Raw genomic sequence first — 13,455 nt, forward strand, 5'->3', positions numbered from 1 at the left:
TTCATTAAAAAACTTTTTTTTAGAGGAATTCTGGCTTTGGGAAAGCTATTTGAATTAGGAGTTGAGCAAAGTGTTGTAAAGAAAAATACAGACAAGTGAAGACAGTGTTTATATTTCAAAGATGGTGAAACAGATTCTGCTGCAAAAATTTTTCCAATACTAATCCCCTCAAACAGTTCCTTAGAAAAACTATTTTTAGTTCCTTTATCAACTTGGTTGATAAGTATTTCATTTCTTGTACATACATGGACAAGCTGTATAAAGCAAAATTATTTCCATGCTTTAGAAACAAACATTTTGCAAAAGGAAACGAAGCTTGCTGCACTACAATGTCTATTTGCTAGGCTGAAAAAGAACTCTGGGGCCCACTAATATGAAGCATCAGAAGGAGAGTCCATAAAAGGAGTAAGTCTGGCTTCCCCGAAACTCCAGAAGCACCGTCCCTCAGTCCAGAACACCACTCTGGGAAATTGTGTTTACAGCTAATTACCCCAGAACACATGTGCATGAATAATTTCATTGCCTAGTGTGGTATATGAGATGCTATTATCACTCCCATTTCTTCAGATAAAGAAACTGCAGCTCAGAAATGTTGGTGTCCAAAGTCACCAAGTTAGTTAGTAAGTGCCATGGCTACCAAACTCCGCTCCCTCAGGCTATGCAGTAGCGGCAGTAATGGCAATGACAGTAATGGTGGAAGCAGTGAGGCACTTAAGTCACACTTACTATGTGCTGAGCATTATTTGCCCCATTCATGTCAACTCATGTAGCCTTCACAACAACCCCATGAGGTACAGAGGCAGGTTTGTCTTTGGGCGACCAATCTTGCCACCATACATCCCTGCTTCTTTCCCCACAAATTAAAATGAGCACCCCAAAGTCCTTACGTTTTCTCTACCCTCATCCCAAATCAAAATTGGCTCTCATGTATTGATAATTATTGAAGTTGGATGGTGGGTAATGGGGATTTCTTTATACTAGTCTAATTTTATGTTTAAAAATTACCTTTTAAAACTTTAACATTTTTTACTCTAATGTGGCATCTAATCTATTGAAGAACCTAGAAGACTACCCTCCACTAACAATGAATTTAAAGGAAGTTATGGCCCAGCTGGCGTGGCTCAGCGATTGAGCATCAACCTATGAACCAGGAGGTCACAGTTCAATTATGCACATGCTCGGGTTGCAGGCTCGCTCCCCAGTGGTGGTGGTGGTGGTGGGGGGTAGCGGGGTGGGGGGGGCAATGCAGGAGACAGCCAGTCAATGATTCTCTCTCATCATTGGTGTTTCTATCTCTCTCTCCCTCTCCCTTATATATATATTTAAATATATATAAATATATATATTTAAAAATATTTAGAAAAAAGGGCAAGTGTTATGGAAGATAGCTATGTAATAAGAGAAGAAAGTCATATTATTGCACGAACATAAAATGAGTGCCCATTATGTTAGGATAAATAAAGGTCTAATGCAGTGGTTCTCAACCTGTGGGTCGCGACCCTTTGGGGGTCGAACGACCCTTTCACAGGGGTCGCCTAAGACCATCGGAAAACACATATATAATTACATATTGTTTTTGTGATTAATCACTATGCTTTAATTATGTTCAATTTGTACCAATGCAAATACATCCTGCACATCAGATATTTACATATGATTCATAACAGTAGCAAAATTACAGTTATGAAGTAGCAACAAAAAATTTTGTGGTTGGGGGTCACCACAACATGAGGAACTGTATTAAAGGGTCGCGGCATTAGGAAGGTTGAGAACCACTGGTCTAATGTAGGTTTCTGTCCTCAACTAGCTAGAGGTTTAGTAGCAGACCAAAACAAGTGCAAAAGTAATTATAGAGGAGGATTATTTATAAGAAATGCTATAAAAAGAAAAGTTCAAAGTGCTATGTGAATTGGAAAAAGAAATCACGTCAGGACAAATTCCATTACATGTGATTCTCTGGGACAATCCAAACCTTTTTGGTGTAATAAGCACTAAACATTATCTAAACTCAGTTGAGTGGCCCACAAGAAGAAATGGAGCTAAACCCAAAACCAAAATTAGGGCTGGATTGCCCACATGCCCTCTAATATGGTACTATAATCGTCTCCAGCCAGAAATCCAGGCCTCTCAGTGAAAAGGGGCAGAATTCCTCAAAAGTCAGGATCAAAACATACTTATTAGAGAAAATTTAGCTGCAAAGAAAATCACTAAAACACCACTTACAACACAAAAAGCTGAAAAACCATGTATATGTCCAACAACAGGGTTTGGTGATATTATTCATGTCAATTGATGCACAGTAATCCATATATAACAATTTAAAAAAAAAATAAAGAAAACGTCCTCTCCCTGATGTGACCAGGACTAATAATGGCAGAATTCATTAAAAACAACAGCTGGTTAAAGAGAGGAATCATTCAAAATGTACTACAAAGCCACTGTAATCAAAACAGCCTGGTACTGGCACAAGAACAGGCATACAGACCAATGAAACAGAACAGAGACTCCCAGAAATTGACCCAAGCCATTATGCTCAATTAATATTTGACAAAGGAGGCAAGAGCATATAATGGAATCAAGACAGTCACTTCAATAAATGGTGCTGGGAAAACTGGACAGGTATGTGCAAAAAAATGAAACTAGACCACCAACTTACACCATACACAAGAATAAACTCAAAATGGATAAAAGACTTAAATGAAGTCAGGAAACCATAAAAATTCTAGAAGAAACTACGGGCAGCAAAATCTCAGACAACTCTCGGAGCAATGTTTATGGATACATCTCCTAGGGCAGTGGTTCTCAACCTTCTGGCCCTTTAAATACAGTTCCTCATGTTGTGACCCAACCATAAAATTATTTTCATTGCTACTTCATAACTGTAATGTTGCTACTGTTATGAATCGTCATGTAAATATCTGATATGCAGGATGGTCTTAGGCGATCCCTGTGAAAGGGTTGTTCAACCGCCAAAGGGGTCGTGACCCACAGGTTGAGAACTGCTGTCCTAGGGCAAAGGAAACTAAGAAAATAAACAAACGGGATTACATCAGAATAAAAAGCATCTGCACAGCAAAAGAAATCAGAGAGCCTGGATTCATTTTGCAACCCCTAATGAAGTAATAGATTTAGGCAATGGTCATGAATAACTGCTAAAACCATTCCATAAAAGACTGGTGAGAAACTTATATTGGATAGAGCATACAAACAATACCTGAATCCAATGATTAATCTTAATATCACACAACACCAAGAGAACTAGAATTTTACTGCCTATTGATGTGCCCTGACCAGGAATTGAACGTGACCTCCTGGTTCATAGGTCAACAATCAACCTCGCCATGCTGGTCAGGCCAACCTGATTGCGAGAGGCAGTCGGACATTCCCCGAGGGGTCCCAGATTGGAGAGGTTGCAGGCCAGGCTGAGGGATGCCCCCTCCTGTCCACTGTGCATGAATTTTGTGCATCGGGCCTCTAGTGCTTAATATTTTCCATAATAAGAACCTATCAACACTAATAAAAGAGAAAAATGGTAATTGGCGTACAACGATACCCTTTTCATTGGCTAATCAGGGCTATATGCAAATTAACTGCCAACTAAGATTGGCAGTTAACTGTCAACAAGATGGCGGTTAATTTGCATATGTAGGCACAATGCAGGGAGGCGAAAGGGAAAGCAGGAAGAAGCCCCCTGCCACTGATCGGAAACCCAGTGGGGAGCTAAGAGCTGGGGGGCAGGGCAAAGGCGGCCCTGGGGCCGCCTTTGCCCTGCCCCCCAGCCATGATCGGAGAATCAGGCGCCTTTGCCGCCCTGGCCAGTGATAGCAGGAAGTAGGGGTGGAGCCAGTGATGGGAGCTGGGCACGGTCGAAGCTGGCAGTCCCGGGAGCTAGGGGTCCCTTGCCTGGGCCTAAAGCGAAGCCCACGATCGCGGGGCCGCTGCAGCTGTGGGTCCCCGCTGCCCGGGCCGATGCCTCAGTCAGAGGCACCCTGCAGGGGCAGGGGCGGAGCCCGCGCAATCACGGCACCCACCGCTGCCACTGCAGGTCCCCGCTGCCCGGGCCGGACGCCTAGGCCAGAGGCATCAGGCCTGGGCTGGGGGCAGAACCAGTGATGGGGGGAAGTGAGAGTTCCCTGCCTAGGCCTGAAGCCTCTGTCAGAGGCGTCAGGCCTGGGCAAGGGGCTGATCCTGCGATTAGAGGGTGATGGGGGTCAACGCCTGAGGGCTCCCAGTATGTGAGAGGGGGCAGGCTGGGCTGAGGGACACTGCCCCCCAACACACACACACACAGTGCATGAATTTCGTGCACTGGGCCCCTAGTCCTATATAATAAGGCAGTAATATGCAAATTGACTGTCACACCCTCACACAAGATGGCCACCCCCATGTGGTCACAAGATGGCGGTCACAAGATGGCTGCCACAAGATGGTCAGCAAGGGAGGGCAATTGGGGGCGACCAGGCTGGCATGGGAGCAGTTAGGTGTCGATTAGGCTGGCAGGGGAGTGGTTAGGGGACAATCAGGCAGGCAAGCAGTCAGGAGCCAGCAGTCCCGGATTGTGAGACGGATGTCCGACTGCCGGTTTAGGCCCAATTCCTGGAACATCCCCCGAGGGGTCCCAGATTGGAGAGGGTGCAGGCTGGGCTGAGGGACACCCTCCTCCACCCCCCCCCCCCCCCCAGTGCACAAATTTTGAGCACTGGACCTCTGGTATAAAAAGAAAACCTGGATTCAAACTCCAAGGTTTATTAAATGTAGGACCTGGGAAATCTCTGGAATCCTCTGATCTTCAATTTTTTCATCTGAAAATGGGAATGATAATCCCTACCTCATAGAATTGTTTTGAGGAATAAATGAGATCATGGATTGACATTTGGAAATTCAATTCAAATAACTCTTACAAATGTTAGCAAAACAGTTCTCTCTCTCTCTGAGGCACTCAGGAAGCAGAGAGAGGTTGTAGGTTTGTGGGCGGAGAAATGGTAATGAGCTGAATTCATTTGGATTCTTAAGAATTTTTGTTTTGTAATACCTACTTAATATGACACTGTTTACTTTGTATTGGCCCTTTTCTCTCAAAAGGAAAGTGTCAAAGATATTTGCAATAAATTGAAGTTCTCTAACTTGAGTTACTTATATTTCTTGTTTACTTTCATATTTCCCCTATTAAACATAGAAAGTAAACTTACAGGAGACTGTGCTGTTGAGATAAAACTGAACACAATTAGAAATCAATGTAATCTAAATTGGACTTTAAAATATTCCAGGTGCATTTAGAAGAATAGATATGTATCTTTCAGCACCAATGCTTCATCTCAAAATAAAAGGAAGTTAACAGAGGTTCAAGCCTAAGGGACACAAAGGGAAATTTGGCAAAATGTGGCTTTAGTTTGCAGAATGGGTTGGAGGGAGAGTCAGAGCGACTCTCTACAATACATTTCTGATTAAGTCATTTCCCTTCCATTCAATGGCTTCCCTCAGCTTTCAGGAAAAAGTCCAAGCTCCTGAACAAAGGCTCAGGTGGCTCTCCGGCTTTCCACCCCCTCCAGGACTGATGGCCCCTTCTCACCATAGGAGGGAAGGGTTCCTCCACTCCTCTCCCCTACCTCTTAGTTGTCAAATCCTGTTGCTTCTCCTGAAATGTCTCTCAAATCTGCCCCTCCATCCCATTCCTGCTGCCATTGATCTAGGGCAGGCTTTTTTTTTTTTTTTCTTTATAACCTATAGTCCTCCATCTCCTCAAACAGGGTAAATATATCCATACTGCTTTTTCCGATTATGAAAGCAATTCATGCTAATAAAAAAAGAAAAATAATGCAGTAAGAATAAAAGTCTCCCCATGATCTTGTGACACAGACATAAAGAATTTATCTTTCTAGTACATTCGTGTTCATGGCAGCATTATCACAAAAGCCCAAATCAGGAAGCAACCCAAATGTCCAACTATGGAATGAATAAACAAAATGTGTATATACATACACTGTAGATACAAAATGCTTTGGAATATTATTCATTCTTTTTTAATATTTTTATTTATTAATTTTAGGGAAAGAGAAACATCAATTTTGTTCCACTTACTTTTTATTGGTTGATTCCTGTATGTGCCCTGACTGGGGATTGAACCCACAACCTTGGTATATTGGGATGGCAGGGAAATATTATTCATTCTTAAAAAGGAAGGAAATTCTGACACATGCTACAACATAGATGAACTGTGAAAACATTATGCTAAATGAAATAAGCCAATCACAAAAAGACAAATATCATATGATTCCACTTATATGAAGTATCTAGAGTAGTCAAGTCCATACAAACAGAAAACAGAATGGTGGTTGCCAGGGACTGGGTGGTGGCAGGGGGGAGGGAGCAGGAATAGGAAGTTGTTGTTTAATGGGTATAAAGTTTCAGTTTCGCAAGATGAAAAAGTTCAGGAGATAGATTATACAACAATATGAATATAATTGCACAACAATATATCTTTAACATTATTCAGTTGTACACTTAAAAATGGGTAAGATGATAAATTTTATGTTATGGGTATTTTACAATTAAAAAGCAAATAATTTTTTTTCTTTTTTTTTAATAAAAATTTTTTTGAAGAACTCATCTATCCAAACTTGTTTTTCTATAAGTATGTATGTATACATCTAAAGAGTAAAAAATAGAAACTTACTGTAATCTGCTTTTCATACCTAGCCATATGATGTTAAACATCTTTCTCTTATATATACACTAGAGGCCCAATGCACAAAATTCGTGCAAGGGGCTTGGCCCTCGCAGCCATGGCTTTGTGCAGAAGGATGTCCGGTAGGTCGTTAGGCTGTCTGGTCTAATTAGCATATTATGCTTTTATTATTATAGATAGTTCTGTTATAGGCACCTCTCACCGACACCAGAGAGGTGTTACCTGACAGGACAGCCCCCTGAGCCAGTGGGAAAGGGCTGCCCCCAACCTCGATCCTTGTTTTCTCTATAAATAAATTTATATTAGACTTTGACTGCATTGTGAAAAACCAATTTATTAAAGCATAAATCTTTATTGAAAAAAGCAAAGCAAGCAAACCTATACACCTGGCTAATGAAGCGCAGACCAGCTCTCAGCTAATCTGAAGAGCAAGTTGGGTGGGGGTTTGAAGGGTTATCTAGCCTCCTGCCTGTGGGCTTCAGAATTCCTCTGCTGACTATTTTGGCACAGATTAATTCTCAAGGTCCCTTGTTTTACTTTGTTGTGGCCTTCCCAGAATTCATGAAAAGCACCTGGCAACTTTATCTTGCCAAGCCTTGAGCCTGCTGGCTTCTCTGCTTAGGGAGTAAAATGGCCCTATTTTTCCTTTCCCCTTTCTGCATTCACTCATTAGGGAGGTTTCATTAACCATTTGCTCTGTGTCCTTGGCTGGGGAAGATAATGGCTTGTTAGTTACAAGCTGACTGCAAACTGCCCACACTGTTTGGCCTCGTTTTAACTTTCCGGTCTCAGTTTCCCTATTCCTCCGGCCTCGGAATCCTGTAACAGTTCCCACTTCATTCTTTTTTAATGGCTAGTAGTACCCATTACATGACTGCACCATAATTTAACCAGTCTGTTTGCAGTTTTTTAATATCATTAAAACATCAGACAACATCTTTGCATATTTTCTCATTCTGTCTTATGACAAACATCTGGTTTTTTACATCCCTTTTGGATATCAATATCCTGATTTTCCCAAGGGAAAAAAGTATCTCCTCTTCACCCAGACACCTGTCCTTCACCCTGCCTCCTTCCTCCAGCCAATTCTTGTTCTATTTGGCTAGCCGGGGCATATTTATTCTAATGTTTATCCCTGGTATTATTTTCCATATTGCCACTGTATTTCTCCTACAATTACATTTTCGGACTATTATTGTTTGCGTAATACAATTGTCTATCTTGTAGCTGCTTGTTTACTTAATCCTCTATCTAATTATTTTAACTTAATTCTGTTGAATTTTCTCATCAGATAATCATATCATAGACAGACAATCCTGTCATCTAGATAGTCATTAAGACTAAAAGCTCCAGCCCCAACCAGTTTTGCTCAGTGGATAGAGTGTTGGCCTGCGAACCAAAGGGTCCCAGGTTTGATTCTGATAAAGGGCATGTACCTTGGTTGTGTGCTCGTCCCCAGTAGGGGGTGTGCAGGAGGCAGCTGATCAATGTTTCTCTCTCATCGATGTTTCTAACTCTCCATCCCTCTCCCTTCCTCTCTGTAAAAAATCAATTAAATAAATAAATAAAAAGACTAAAAGCTCCAGGCTCAGGCAGACCTGGATTCAAATCCTATGTGACCTTGTGTAAGCAGTTTTCCTCGGTTTCTTCATTCATAAGCTGGGACTATAAGGAGGTGTTCTAGCAGCATTGTTGTAAAGGTCATATTAATTGAGACCAGTGCATGAAAAATACTTAACACAATATTAGTTCAATAAATGTCTGCTACCTGCCAATAATGAAAATATAACTTTCCACATTTACACCTTTTATTTTTTTCTTGTTGCATGATACTGGTGGCACTCTTTTCAGCATTCACCTTGCTTCCCACTTCTCCAAAAATAGCAGAAGCCATTAGACTCTTTTTAAAGGATCTGTGCTGTGGATCTCATCCACTCTCACCTCCGGGAAGTTGCGAGACTGATTTTCCCCTTCATCTTCTGTATTTCCTCGGCCTCTCCCTCACTTCTCCTTGCCATCAGCATTTAAATCTGCTCAGGTCGCTCGTGTTTAAAAAGATTTCACCTGTTTCCCCAATCGCTACAGCCTTCTCTCTCTCCCCCCTCACAAACTCCTTTCAGCTGCCTACACTTTTGTCTTGACTTTCTCATATCCCACTCTCTCTTCATCCCACTGATAAATTACACTGAACCTTTGGAAGTTGCCACTCTTACAGATTCTGCCCCCACCATTTCACCAAACCTGCTCAATTAAGTCCCCAATGACCTCTATATTTATTTATCCAAAGGACACTTCAATGTTTAACTTACTTAATTTGAAATCCCGGCAAAGCTGAGAATGAAAGTTCGGCTTTCAGTGCTACACAATCCTAGGTTTCCTCCTACTTATCTGGCCATTTCTTCTTGGTGTCGTCTAAGTGAATGGTTCTTCCAAGAGTGTGCAATGCAGCGGCCCTACATGATCTAGGCCTCATATTTACTCTCTCTGATGGGTCTTTTCCAATACTAAGTTCCAGTTGTACTAGACTGCATTCCTCTCCACGAATATACTTTGAATGTGTTTGGGATACAAGCCACGAGGGCAGGGACGTAATTCCTTGCCACCTACACAATGCCTAGCATGTAGTAGATGCTCAATAAATATTTTTGAATCAAAGGAATGGCTGCCGTGTGAAAGACTGGAGAAGTGCTGACGCCAACAGAGAACAACAAAACCCCTGATTTTTCTGAAACCATATCTCAATCAAATGCACACATCACACACTCATGTCACACACAACCGACTGCTCAAAATCCTTTGATAGCTCCCCAAGATAAAGTCCAAACTCCTCAAAACTTGCAAGGAGATACAAGGAAAGTCTTTCAGAAGGGGCACCTCTTATTTCTCAAACATTAATTAGCCAAGGCCATTTCCACTTCTCGGAATCTGACTCTGAAACCCCTGCAAATTCCCAACAAGCCTGCACTCTCTCCCCAGGGCTTTGCACACACTGCTTTCTCTGCCTAGAACAGTGATGGCGAACCTATGACACGCGAACTCACTTTTTTGGTTGATTTTTCTTTGTTAAATGGCATTTAAATATATAAAATAAATATCAAAAATATAAGTCTTTGTTTTACTCTGGTTGCAAATATCAAAAAATTTCTATATGTGACACGGCACCAGAGTTAAGTTAGGGTTTTTCAAAATGCTGACCCGCCGAGCTCAAAAGGTTCGCCATCACTGGCCTAGAACATGGTGCACTCAGCAGCCTCATCTTCTGACCAATAAAAGGCATATTCGTGTCTCCTTTTGGGAGTCATGCCCTTTTGGAGTCTCCCTTTGACCACCCACCCCAACCTCATCTCTGGAAATCTGGGTTAACTGCCTTCTCTGCGCATTCATAGTCCCCTGTGTGTCCGCAATCACAAGGGGAATCACAACAAATGCTTATTTGCGCCATAAAACTGTGGCGTTCCCTGAAGGCGAGATGCCTCACTCACTTCTCTCCCGGTGCCATCGGCCCTGGCCCCGCGCACAGAAACCATGCTGGGTTTCAGTGCAGGAACACCTCGGAGACACTGCGGCTCGGGTTCGAGACCCCAGCAACAGCGCAAGTACTGCAACAGAGCCAGTCCTAATCTTTTTGCTGCTTTTTAATTTGTAAAAAACCGCAACACCTGTGGAGCGCAAGGAAGCCAAGCTCAATTAAACGGGGTTTGCCTGTGGTCGTGATAACAAAACCCCCGAGTACTGAGGACTTCCCCGCAAGCGTTTTCAGTATAAATCTACTTTGTAATCGTACGAGACAGGTGCCATCATTATCCCCCATTTCGCAGATGGGAAAACTGACACACAAAGAAGTCGTCCTCTCTGGCTCCAGAAGAGTCCCACAGACAGGCATTCTCTGCAGTTCTGAGTTACGCCCGGCCCGCACATAAAAAGGGCTTTCTGTTTTCAAAGAAACTTTCGGATCAGGCCAACCAATGGCTCCAAAAATATAAGGAACCACCCAAAGCGCGCTCCACACCCGCGCCGGGCGGGGTGAAAGGGCACGAGGGGACGCCGCTCCGGCCGCTGAAGAGATAAAGGTCCGGTCCCAGCCTCCTTCCCGGGGGTCCCCCGCCGCCCAGCCCCCCGCCCACGGCGGAGTCGACACCGGGGCGGCGTGTTCGGCCGCCACTGCCATTCGGCCCCAGCTCACCTGCCGTCCCGCCGCCTCGCCGAGCCGCGCCGTCAGCTCGCAGCGCCTCCCCCGGGCTGCTGGGCGCCCGCAGCGGAGCCCGTTGCCTTGGCGACCGGAGCTCCTTATCCCCGCGGCTCGCGCTACGGCGGCTCGGAGGGGACCAGGGGGCTGCGCCGGTCCTCCCGCGGCGGGGAGGGGGACAGCGGTGGGCGTCGGGCCCCAGAGCGCGAGGGTCCGGCGTGGAGTCCGGCTTGCTGGGACTTGGCCCCGAGGGAAGAGAGAGGAAGGGAATGCTGGGGGCGGGGGGCAGCGAGGCCGGGGGAGGACTGGAGCCTCCGACCTGCCTGTGCCTCAGTTTCTCTCCCTGTAACCTGTGGTGCAGGCCATCAGGGCAGAGGGCCGGGCCGCAGGTGGAAGCTTCTCGCACTGGGAATAAAGACAGGAAACCTGACTTGGGCGGGGTGGCAGGTGCCTTTTTTTTTTTTTTTTTTAAATCTCCGAAGCGGCGCTGTGGCAAATAATAAGCCTGTTTCTTTGGGCTCAAGGTGAGAATTAGGTTACCACATTTAATTTCAATACTGGAAATAATTTAATCTGTGACCAGCAATTGTACTTCTTGGAATTAGCATGCAGATACACTGGAACACGAATCCAAAGGATAATCATTGCTCCATTGTTTGTAAAAGTATCAAGACCAGCCCTGACCGGTTTGGCCCAGTGGATAGAGCCTTGGCCTGCGGACTGAAGGGTCCCGGGTTCAATTCCAGTCAAGGGCATGTACCTTGGTTGCGGGCACATCCCCAGTGTGGGGGGTGCAGGAGGCAGCTGATCGATGTTTCTAACTCCCTATCCCTCTCCCTCTCCCTCTCTGTAAAAAATCAATAAAATATATATATATATTTTAAAAAGTATCAAGACCAGTCTTAAGGTCCATGAGTAGGGGATTGAGTAAATAAATTATGGTGCATCCATAAAACAGCTTACTATAGCAAGAGAGAGACCCAGGAAGATAAAGATGTAGATACAATTTAGATGTAGACTTGTGAAAGGGGGTGATGGATCACACATATATATATAATGCTGGCATATGCACATATGAACTGTGGAAAGAGATCTGGGAGATGCGGGGGGTGGTTTAAAATAATGCATTTTCACTGTATGTTCTTTTAAAAATATATATTTTATTGATTTTAAAGAGGAAGGGAGAGGGGAAGAGAGAGAAATATCAATGATGAGAGAGAATCATTGATTGGCTGCCTCCTGCAGGCTCCCTACTGGGGATGGAGCCAGGCATGTGCCCTTGACCGGGATGGAACTTGGGACCCCTTCAGTCGGCAGACTGATGCTCTATCCACTGAGCCAAGCCAGCTAGGGCTTTAATGTAGTATTTTCAAAAACCAAGTACATGTATTACCTTTTCAAACAATATATAGGAATGTAGGAGATCCGAATGTGCCACCCCCAAAATATGCCACTTTCTAAGGATTATTTTGAGCTGAAGGCAATTGAGAAATAGACCCAGACTCTCTGCCCTCACCCAATAAATTTCCCTTATTAAGTCTCCCCCTCCCCACTCCCCAGGGAAGGCAGAAAATAATCATAGGAGACAATTCTAGACTCTTATCCAGCCGTGGGCAAACTACGGGCCCGCGGGCCAGATCCGGCCTATTTGAAATGAATAAAACTAAAAAAAAAAAAAAAAAAAGACCGTACGCTTTTATGTAATGATGTTTACTTTGAATTTATATTAGTTCACACAAACACTCCATCCATGCTTTTGTTCCGGCCCTCCGGTCCAGTTTAGGAACCCATTGTGGCCCTCGAGTCAAAAAGTTTGCCCACCCCTGCTCTTATCAGTGAGAGAAAATCTACATAACAAATCTTGCTAAAAAAAATCTTTATCTTTCATTAATTTCTGCCACTATCTACCTTCCCACAGCAAGCCCCCTAAAAAGCCTAAACCCCTTTCCATTGTCTTACCACTTCTCTACAAATTTGAAGTTTACCAGCCTTGATCAATTGGTATAGAAGCCTCCATGCTTGGCCAGTCACTGAACCTAACAGGAGAAGACAACCTTTCCTCTCCTACAGGGGACAAAAAAACACATCGAGTTTTGACAATCAACAGGTAAATATGGGAGGGGCTGTTTGGGTGGCAGTGAGCCCCCCACCTTAGAAGAGATGTTGCTGAGGTGGAAAATAGGAGTAGAGGATCTCAAAGATGTGCTTTCCTCCGACTTTGCCACCTAGAGGAGGCACACTGAGCCACTTGGGGTTAAAAACACAGAGATGGGCAGGATACCACATTTGGGAGGACTCGTGCTTGCAGGTCAGAAAATGAAAAGCTCTTCAGCTGCTGGCTTGACCCAGTGTTCCCGACATCAACAGTGCTCACAGAATGCAAACAAGTATCAGACAAGGCCACTGCTTATTTGGAACAAGGCAGACACACAATGATTCTACAACTTCCTCTTCTAACATGAGTGGGTCCTGCTTTATTTTTTCTTCTCTTTTTCTTTTTCGATGACAATTCTGGCCCTGCTTTACTTAATCTTCTTACCTCCAGGATAAAAATTAAGATGCCTAATCATCAAATTGTCCCTGC

The 13,455-nt window shown here is 43.9% G+C and overlaps 1 protein-coding gene across 1 annotated transcript in view; it reads right to left on the reverse strand.

Annotated features, from left to right (window-relative positions):
* PKIG (cAMP-dependent protein kinase inhibitor gamma) overlaps nt 1-10,965 on the reverse strand; it is a 72,681-nt gene extending 61,716 nt beyond the window's left edge. The window contains exon 1 of the mRNA XM_059706994.1: nt 10,869-10,965. The gene's annotated coding sequence lies outside the window, so the exon portion shown is untranslated. The remainder of the gene's footprint in view (nt 1-10,868) is intronic.
* Between the last annotated feature and the right edge of the window lie 2,490 nt (nt 10,966-13,455).

The sequence above is a fragment of the Myotis daubentonii genome, chromosome 8, assembly GCF_963259705.1.
Source record: "Myotis daubentonii chromosome 8, mMyoDau2.1, whole genome shotgun sequence".
Lineage (NCBI taxonomy): Eukaryota > Metazoa > Chordata > Mammalia > Chiroptera > Vespertilionidae > Myotis > Myotis daubentonii.